A 10,070-nucleotide genomic window follows, 5' to 3' on the forward strand; every position below is an offset into this window, starting at 1 on the left:
AATTCTGCATAGATAGATTGGGTAAATTGACTGTTAAGTCTTGGATGGTATACAATTTAGGGAATGGGAACACTTGGCCAAAATACACACCCCATCAGCCCAAGACCACCACCAATGTTTAACCACCAGCCACAGTCATTTCATCCCCGACATGAGTGGGTCGGTCCCAAACAAGCACACAACCCTGTTTACCAAAATCATGTCTCAGGTGACAACGACCAAGTGTATGAAACACTGTAATATTTTCATTGCAAATATTGTGTACACATACAAAGTTTATATTTTTTACTTTGAGTTTTTGTGTGTGTGTGTCAGTGCCACTTCACAGCCTCCTCACCAGTGAGTGTCAGTGTGCATGTATTATTTTCCTCACCTCAAAAACATTAAAATCTTATGAGCTTTACAAAGACACAGGATCAAAATCTTAACCAGAAATTACAATGAATCAAGATCACCTTTTACAATATAAACCACAATTGTCATACCAAGGGAAGGAAAGCATAATGTAGTTGTGATGGCCTGCTTTTTCTAACAAAATTGACATAATTCTTTTTGGTAGAGCTAGCTACATATAAACATAGTAAACTAGGGCCAGCCACAGTCATCCTGCATGCAATGTAATTTACATTGTAAAAAACATACCTGTAGCCAGGAATCTGAGCGTGATGGCAAGCCTCTCTCCGGGACTGATACTCTGTCGCATCGTGGTATCAACTTTGCGGATCGATGGACCCACCGTTTCCAACACCCTCTTGAAGGATTCTCTGTCCAGGCGGTGGTATTGCCGGAAGGATTCTGGGTCTTCGAGTCGCATCTCTTGGAGAAGATTAGCATAAACTCCTTGCCCTGTCCTCTTTTGCAGCCATGACCTCACCCATGTTCTCCTAACTTTAGAACGCCGGCGATGGCGGCGCCTCATCAACAGAAGGAGTAGCAATATTTTTTTTTTAAATCACTAACACAGATAAAGATGAAGAAGAAGGTGTCTTTCTTCCCTGGAAGACGACAAGTTGTTTTCCGCAAGGGACCTCTTGGCTTTCTCCTCCAGTCGCCATCACCTGAGGCAAAACATCTAAAAGATGAACCAATCCTCCAAGACAAGTCAGCACCCATGAAGGTATTTTTATTTGTTTTGAAAAAAAAAACAAAAAAAACAACAACAGCGGAGTTATTTAAAAGGAACCACTTACTATTAGTTAATTGTATGGGTTTATGTTCTCTGTCTTTATACTTTTTTTTAATTGACATTTCTTTAATTTTTTCTTAAACTGGATAATGTTCAGACATTGTTTGAAATGTTATTATTCTTATTATTCCATAATTTCACACCACAAGGCACATGAGTTTCATAGTTTCATCTCACGCAAAATCGCCAGATTACATTTTACTCACAGATTATATTCCTCTTATAATAAAATAATTATTTCAATGTGGTCAGATAGTATTTTATGACTAGTTTTATACATGATTATTATTGCTGTTTGTAACCCCCACCAAAATCAATTAATTCTAAAGCTTTTAGCTGCAAAAATAGTACAGTTGTATTTATATCTTTATTTTATCTGTAATTCGGTAATTAGTGTTTGTCTCCTCTTTTGAACAGTATGACTTTTGCTATTTTTACAGGAGGACCTTGTGCGGCAGAACGCACTGGCGGTGGTCCGGCAGAGAGGTGGAGACGCTTCAGATGCGACCGAGGTGCTGGGAGACTACATCCTCCAGTTTGGAAAATACAAGGGAAAGTCTTTCAGGTGGCTTCTGGAGAACGATGTTGGGTACACGTTGTACCTCATCAGAAATGTCCAGAAGGAAGAGGAAGCAGGTATTTGCAAGACTGAGGGGCATGCCAAAGACAGTTTATCAAGCTTTGTGAGCTATGCTCAGTTTTGCTGAAGTAAGCTCTCTTCTGAGCTATGAAGAGAGTTCAGCAAGTGATGCAGCAGGTGATGCAGCGGCCTCTCCTGAGGAAGAGCAGCTGGTTGGCTTTGGGTCCCGGAGCAAAAGCACTTGGAGGGAAATTTGGGACAGCAGAGGTGATGGATATGCAGACTTCATCATTAAGAAAAGCTGTTATCCAGGGACACGGATGCACAAGCTGCAGCAGTACCTGTGCAGAAAGCAGCAGTCTTCCTCTGCTCCATCTATGACTGAAAATGTCAGAGCGGGACCTTTGGGTAACTTAACTTTACTAATTTATTTTGGGGGGGGGGGGGGGGGGGGTTGAAGTGAATGATTCATGTTACACTGATCCACCAGTTCCTCTTTTTTAATCTTTCTCTACACCAAAGTAATGGATGAAGACTTAGAGCTGGAAAGCGCTATGTTAAACATCTCACCCTCCAACCACGGGCATCAACAGCTGGTGGTAAAAGCTCATTTCTTCCTTGTGTAATCAAACGTAGGGTCAGTATTGTGATATAAAGTGAAATATGATTATTTATTTACCTTATTTTGGTTCTAGCCTCAGCAGCTATAAAGCAAAGAGCCACTGTGCCTCTACCACCACAGCTGGCATTCCTTGCAAAGGAAGGGGTTGAACCAAACCGGCCTGAGTCAGTCAAAGGTGCCTCTACTGACACATCTGATCAACACATTTTCTTGACTGATGTTCTCGTTACATATACATAACAGAAGGATTGCATTTGTTTTTCAGGTCCCAGCACAAGCACTGCTGCCTCCTCTGCAAAGAGAGAACTTGTTATAGAGGATACCAGTGAAGATGGTAAGAAGAAGAATGGTAAGAGTATTTTTCCACTCTGTCTTTGAAACATAATTACATCTTTTGAGTCTAATACCTTTCTTATGTTATATCTTTATTGTTTTATATAATAGCTCCATCGGCACAGCCACAAGCTGTTGTTCCCCTGCCTGACTATGACATGGGCAGCTGGAACTGTTCTCCACAACAAAAGCTGTGGATGAAGATGGAGCTTAAAGACCTTGGGCTGTGGCCTGGGTCAGGCACAGTGCGTAATCCAGGGAACACCATCTCACTGTGGAGTCTCCCTCCCCAACCAGAGCTCATGGATACAGTGGCTGACCTGCCTTCACCAAACTTTTTCCAGCTGCATCCGTTTTTCCTTTGGAAGCCAGAGAGTGATTTTATGGTGAGGCTACGGAACAACTACATCCTGCCCTGCCTCAATGGCTGTACCCATCCACAGGTGGTGTCATCTGGTGTGGGCAGACCACGAGTAATTGATGGCACCAGCAGGCAGTACTACATCCTGGCTTCACGGCTCCGTTGCAGGGCCTGTCAGAGGCGCTGGTTTGCAGACGTGCTGGCTGGAGAAGTTGCCGAAGCGCTTCACCAACGTTCTGCCTGCTGTTGTGACCTACAAAAAGGCCATCTGTAGGTCTGTCATGGACGAGCTGCGGTGAACCGGCAAGTCTCCTGCAGACATGGCAAACCAGATAAATGAGCTCATACATCTCAAGTATGAACGAGCTCACCTGGCCTACTTGCATGCTATTGAAAATGTCCAAGACGCAGAGGCAGGCAGGTATGGGCAGCAGAGGACTATCAGCCAGTTTTGTCAGGAAGGACAACACACCACGGGACTTTGGGCCTTTTGATGACCCCAATGGTTGGCGCGACGTCTCTGTGTCCAGCTACTACCTGACAGACTGTGTGCTTGATGAGTTTAAACGTCAGAAGCCAGCCATCTCAAACTCCTCCAGGGCACATTTGGGCAGGTCTTCAGATCAGACCACACGAAGAAAGTTGCACGAAAAGTCACACTGGCCTCTGGGGTCATGTCCAGCTACGCCATCATGAATGAGAACTGGATGATAGTGTTGTGGGTGATGGTTCAGTCTGAGACAGATAAGTCCTTGCAGCCCATGTATCAGGGTTTGGCCAAGAGGTACGCAGATTCTGGCGTGGACAAGGCTGGTCACCTTGTGTCTAGTACATGAAATGTGACCTTGCAAGGTTTTGTCATACTGTACAGTACAATGCAATGCAAACACAATATCTGAATTGTTCTGGAATTTTTTTCTTCCTCAGGCATTGCTGTGCTCCTTTCAGGATCCAGGACTCCATCCCTGGAGAACACGACAACTGGGAAGCATGGAAGACCACAATCCCTCCATTGTGGCCTGGGCCACTTCTGGACCATTTCACAACACCTGTGCCTCCCGCTCCCATTACAACAGCAATATTGTCATGAAGCTGGACCTTTTTCACTGCATGAGGCGATTTTCCAGTGCCTGTATCTCGGAGCATCACCCCCTGTACAGTTCCTTCTGCCAGATGCTTTCTGCGGCCTTCAGCATTGTGGACCAGGAGGATTTGAAAAGGTTTCAGGAAGCCTACAAGTTCTGTGGGATCCATCCAGCCACTCCAACAAAGCAACACATCCGTGAGCATTGTAGGACACGGATCCCACCACCCACTGAGCTTCTTGACAGAGTGGAAAAAGTCCTGAGACACTTTCATCTGGCCACAGACCCAGACAATGTCCCTTTGTTCAAGTCATCAATGCTGAAGACCTGGCGTATCCAGAGAGTCCATATGTTCCGCAGCTGCCTGATTGACCCAGAACTGTCAGAGGGAATCATGTACAGGAATGGTGGAATGATCCAGCTCAACCATGTGCCTGGTGAGGGTGCCAAAGTGCCGATTTGGATCCCGGTCCGAGGCACCTCACAGCAGGGGGGCTAACACTTCCACCAAACCCAGTGGATCACTGGCACACAGGTATCCACCGAGCTTTTCAAGGCTCAGGGTATGACTGGTGTAGCCCGATGGAACTAACAGCGGTTGGTAGACCTCAAGCAGCCATCCCTGGTCCTGCCGGCCGTGTTTGATCCAGCTCTCATTGCTGAGATAAACTCTGCTTCCAGACGAGTGACTGGACAGGCAAAATACCCTGCGCTTCGCCTCTCAGACAGGGACCACAGGTCCAGATCCTGCTCCAACCCGTCCAGCTCCAACCCATCCTGCTCCTGCTCCAGCCCCTCCTGTTCCTGCTCCAACCCGTCCTGCTCCATTAGCTAGAGTTACGGCTTCCTCTTCCAGCTGGGCTCCACCCTCTCAAATGTTGTCTCCTCGTGTCGCCGTCCAAAAACAAGAGGACACACCAGAGTCAACTCAGAAGCTTCCAGCTGTGATGGGTAAGTAGATATAACATATAGTTGTACATTGTGTTAATATGTCTTAATAGCATCTAAATCATCCCTCTTTTCTTTGTGTACTAGAAATTTCACCTCCCCAGCACCTTCCACTATAGTCATCGCCAAGGAGTGCTCGCACTGGGCCCATCAAAACAGGTGGACGTGTTTTTGTGCTGGACCACACCCGCTGGACACCACCCATGGTTGCAGCCATTGATCGGTTATTGCAGAAGCATCGCGGGAAGAAGGACCTGCTGAAGCTGGTAGATCATGAATATGCAGAACTGGTCCATCTGTCTGCATCTGATCCAAATAGCATGTTACACCCCACCACCAAGATGCACATATCGCGATATGTCAGCAACCGTGCGAAGATGCTCAATGCCAAATTGTCGCTAAACATTAGTCTAGAGAAACTCCAGGAGACACAGCAGTTGTGGCATTCCCTGACAGCAGGAAGTGACACAACCAGCGTTCCTGTAGTTACCATGGAGCCAGCTCTGTTTAATCCACCCACCCCTTTGACAGAGGAGTCCGTAGAGAGGATTGTGGAGGGCATCTTGGTGAGGCAGCAGCAGTATCGGCAGCAGCAGGAGCAGGAACAGAAGAAAAGGCAAACTAAGACCTGTCTCGCCTGTGGACAGCCCAAGTCTCGCTATGAGACAGATGGATCATCCATCCACTTTTTTTATCAACAGGGGCCAGTCCGCTATTTCTACTGTTCCCAGAAAGTTCATCAGCTGTTTGCTGCTGAGGGCCTTTCAGACTCCAAGATGCCCTTTGAAAAGTTTGCCCAGACTGAGTTCTTTCAGAGGGAGCTGGAAGCCACAAAGCAGCAGGGGAGGAGCGGTTAGAGAAGAAGAGGAAGAGGCCCGAGACAAGCCAACGGCCCTGCCGACTTTGAAATGATTTTTGGGTTATCAAGATGCCATTTCTGTGTGGAAAAAACAGCCAAAGAAAGAAGAAGTTCAGCAAACTGACCAAAATACTTTCCTGTGTGAATTCTTTAGTCCTTGAAAACAATAAAGAAAAGAAGACCTTTGCATTGGCCGGGAATCGAACCCGGGCCTCCCGCGTGGCAGGCGAGAATTCTACCACTGAACCACCAATGCATACAAACACACGACCACCCCCAGATCTTGTGAGCTGATCAAGTACACAGGCATGTTTTATGTCAAAGACGCATGCAACTGTATAACGGAAGGTGGAGCATTCACCTCCTCGTTAGTATAGTGGTGAGTATCCCCGCCTGTCACGCGGGAGACCGGGGTTCAATTCCCCGACGGGGAGTGTTTAAACCTTTTGGCTTCTGTTCCTTTTATAAAAAATGTCACCAAAACTCCCTACTGAATAAAGACAAACCAGAATTTAAAGCTGGAAATGTTTTACTTTGGGTAATGGGATAACGGGAATAACGTGAACTTAATTCAGAAGTGTCACTTTAGTCGCCTATAACAATATAACAAAAATAACTGTAACACACGAAGATAAAAGTATGGAAAGGCAAAAGGCAATATATCTTTAGATAAATTATATATATATATATATATATATATATATATATATATATTTTACACATATAAAAGAGTAAAAGGAATAACATGGAATAACAGTGCAAATCAAACAAGTATTTAAAGTGTTTAAAGTGACTGGCATGGAAGTGATCCACATATTGCAGCATATTGTCCCAAAGTGCAGTGCAGTCTGAGTGTGTCTGCCTGTCTGCAGGAGTTTAGTGTTCAGTCTATGGATGGGGGGTGGGGGGTGGGGGGAGATGGGGTGATGGATTTCACAGCTCTGGGGAAGAAGCTGTGTTTCAGTCTGTTGGTGTGGGCTTTGATGTTTCTGTATCTCTTTCCAGAGGGAAGAGGTACAAACAGTTTGTGTCCTGGGTGGGTGGGGTCTGCAGCTATACGACTGGCCCTTCTCTGGACCCGGCTGTCGTATATTGAGTCCAGGAGCGGGAGAGGACTCCCTACAATCCCCTGTGCTGTTTTCACCACCCGGGCCACGACCTTCCTGTCGTGTGCAGTGCAGCTCCCGTACCACACTGTTGCACTCAGACAGAGAATGCTCTCTATGGTGGCTCTGTAGAAGTTTGTCAGAAGCTGAGAGGAGAGTCCAGTCCTTTTGAGCTTCCTGAGGAAGAAGAGCCTTTGTTTGGCCCCCTTCACCAGGTGCGATGTGTGTGCGGACCAAGTGAGGTCAGATGTAATGTGGATGCCCAGGAACTTGATGTTGTCCACCCGCTCCACCTCCTCCCCATGGATGAGGACAGGGGTGTGTTCCATCTTCCTGGATCTCCTAAAGTCCACAATGACCTCCTTGGTCTTGCTGGTGTTCAGAACAAGGTTGTTGTCTGAACACCATCCTGTCAGGTGCTGGATCTCCTCTCTGTAGAGGGTCTCATTGTTGTCCGATATGAGACCCACCACAGTGGTGTCATCTGCAAACTTCAGAACCATGTTTGTGGGATGAATAGCAAAACAGTCATGTGTGAATAGGGTGAAGAGGGCCGAGCTAAGCACACATCCCTGTGGTGTGCCTGTGCTCAGGAACCGTGTGGATGATGTGCAGTCCCCAATCCTCACCACCTGAGGCCTATTTGTGAGGAAGTCCCTGATCCAGAAGCATAGGGGGTTGGACAGTCTGAGGTTGTGGAGTTTCAGTGTCAGCTTGTCAGGGATCACCGTGTTGAAAGCCGAACTGAAGTCCACAAATAACATCCTGACGTAGGTGTTAGGATGCTCCAGGTGGGTCAGAGCCGTGTACAGTGCCAGTGAGACTGCATCCTCTGTCGATCGGTTCTCCCTGTAGGCAAACTGATATCTGTCCAGAGTAGCAGGAATGACGTCCTTGATGTGACTTAAGACGATCCTCTCAAAGCACTTCATGATTACTGGTGTGAGAGCGACCGGGCGGTAGTCATTGAGGCAGGTGACAGCAGATTTTTTCGGCACAGGCACAATGATAGAGGATTTGAGGCACACAGGAACTGAAGTAAGCTGCAAGGACAGGTTGAAAATGTCCAGAAAAACTCCAGCCAGCTGTTGTGCACACAGCTTCAGAACCCGACCTGATACCTTGTCTGGTCCTGCTGCTTTGCTAGTGCTGATCCTCCTCAGGGTGGAGCTAACCTGGTGTTGCTGCAGGACGAGAGGCTGCTCCTCACGCTGTGGAAGATAAACGGTCTCTCTGCTGCCAGGTGTGTCGAAGCGTGCAAAGAAACTGTTTAAGGTGTCAGGTAGGGTGGGGTCATGGCTGATCTGCTGGTTGCTATTCCTGTAGTCTGTTAAGGTTTTGATGCCTCTCCACATTTCACGCGAGTTGTTGTCAGTGAAATTTGCAGAGATATTTACTATGTGGGAACTGTTTTAGAAGAACTGTGGTTTTGATTTGTGTGGATAAAACACCCAAAAGATAAACAAGTTAAGCAACTTGACTGTACCTCATCCCTGTTTGGATAGGGGCTAAGAACAATAATGAAAAGAGATAGCTGAAAAAGAGAAAGGATAAAAGTGTAGCGCCCAACGTGGGGCTCGAACCCACGACCCTGAGATTAAGAGTCTCATGCTCTACCGACTGAGCTAGCCGGGCTATACATCCCAGACCACCAGGAGAGATCAGATTTTAGACGACGGACTACCATCTTATCAACATAAACACGTGTGTGTGTGGTGTGGTGTGGTGTGGTGTGTAGTGTATATATATATATATATATATATATATATATATATATAAATATATAAATATAAATATAAATAAAACACTTTGACCAAAAGTAGCTTAAATTACCCTACAAAGGGTAGGGGGTTAGGGTTAGCTGATGATGACCAAAGGGGGCAAAAACACATGCCCCGTGTGAGGCTCGAACTCACGACCTTCAGATTATGAGACTGACGCGCTGCCTACTGCGCCAACGAGGCTGCGTACACCTAAAAAAAAGGAAGGTTTTTGAGTGGGAGCTAGAATGGTGGTTGAATATCTTCACGTAGCACAGCTCCTTTTCAACTGGGCAATAAACTAATGGCAGAACTTGCCAAGATTTTCCAATTTGTAATATAACTGTAGTAAGGGCCATTACACAGAGAGGCAACATTCAACTTCATGTTTTCTTTCTTTTCTTTTTTTTTTTTTTTTTTTTTTTGTCGCAGTTTACTACAATTCCCACCAGAGGGCGTTAAAGCTTCTCTCTCCCACCGCGAAGAACAAAACGCGTCCCCTGGTTTTTTTTCCCCTGCCACAATTATATTAAAACGTTGGTTTGTAGATGGAGCATTATCTTCTACACAACATTTAATCACACACAACCCACTTAGCTCAATGCAAAAGAAGTGAACACGCAGAACACGGTTAATGAAAACCTCACAGAACAACTTCTCAACGTGCGCACAACTAAACATTTAAGCCACGCGACCCCAAACGTTTGTCAAATTTTATCTATCAATAACAATAATAATAATAATAATAATAATAATAATAATAAAAGTTCAGCTACTGAAAAGCAAATATTAAACTTCGGTAAATAGCAAGTAACAGACTAACTAGCAAGCTATACGTCAACGGTTTAGCTTGTTGAAGCTTGAACGCTGGACGTGAAATTAGCCTGAATTATTAAACGCATCTCTGTGCACATTCCATAGACTAAATTCACACAAGCGAAATATTTTTGGTATGATAATATGACAGTAATTTTGCAAGGACTTAACACATTTTTGGATATTTTCCCTCCTACCGTGTGCGGCACTGGTGCATCGACGACAACGGCAGGAAAACGTCCACTCCGCGTCTCGTCCTTGTGGAAACTTGTAGAAAAACATTTTTCAAGCATTCTCCAAAAGTTTAGGCAGAAAACTGCATAAAATACGAGTACTTTAGGCTGCTGCGTCACCAAGTTCAGTCGACGACCACCGACCTCGAGACACTGAGGCGCCTTCAATTAAGGAGCAGCT

The 10,070-nt window shown here is 45.7% G+C and overlaps 1 long non-coding RNA gene and 4 other non-coding genes across 5 annotated transcripts; 2 read left to right on the forward strand and 3 right to left on the reverse strand.

Moving 5' to 3' along the window:
* Positions 1-2,516: 2,516 nt before the first annotated feature.
* On the forward strand, positions 2,517-2,865 carry LOC121635775. The gene is made up of 3 exons (XR_006009530.1): positions 2,517-2,563; positions 2,654-2,722; positions 2,833-2,865. It is a non-coding gene; the product is annotated as an uncharacterized LOC121635775 (long non-coding RNA).
* Positions 2,866-6,159: 3,294 nt separating this feature from the next.
* On the reverse strand, positions 6,160-6,230 carry trnag-gcc. The gene has a single exon. It is a non-coding gene; the product is annotated as a tRNA-Gly (tRNA).
* Positions 6,231-6,336: 106 nt separating this feature from the next.
* On the forward strand, positions 6,337-6,408 carry trnad-guc. Its single transcript has one exon. It is a non-coding gene; the product is annotated as a tRNA-Asp (tRNA).
* Positions 6,409-8,642: 2,234 nt separating this feature from the next.
* trnak-cuu lies at positions 8,643-8,715 on the reverse strand. The gene has a single exon. It is a non-coding gene; the product is annotated as a tRNA-Lys (tRNA).
* Positions 8,716-8,971: 256 nt separating this feature from the next.
* trnam-cau lies at positions 8,972-9,044 on the reverse strand. The gene has a single exon. It is a non-coding gene; the product is annotated as a tRNA-Met (tRNA).
* Positions 9,045-10,070: the final 1,026 nt, after the last annotated feature.

This window comes from Melanotaenia boesemani, chromosome 24 (assembly GCF_017639745.1).
Source record: "Melanotaenia boesemani isolate fMelBoe1 chromosome 24, fMelBoe1.pri, whole genome shotgun sequence".
Lineage (NCBI taxonomy): Eukaryota > Metazoa > Chordata > Actinopteri > Atheriniformes > Melanotaeniidae > Melanotaenia > Melanotaenia boesemani.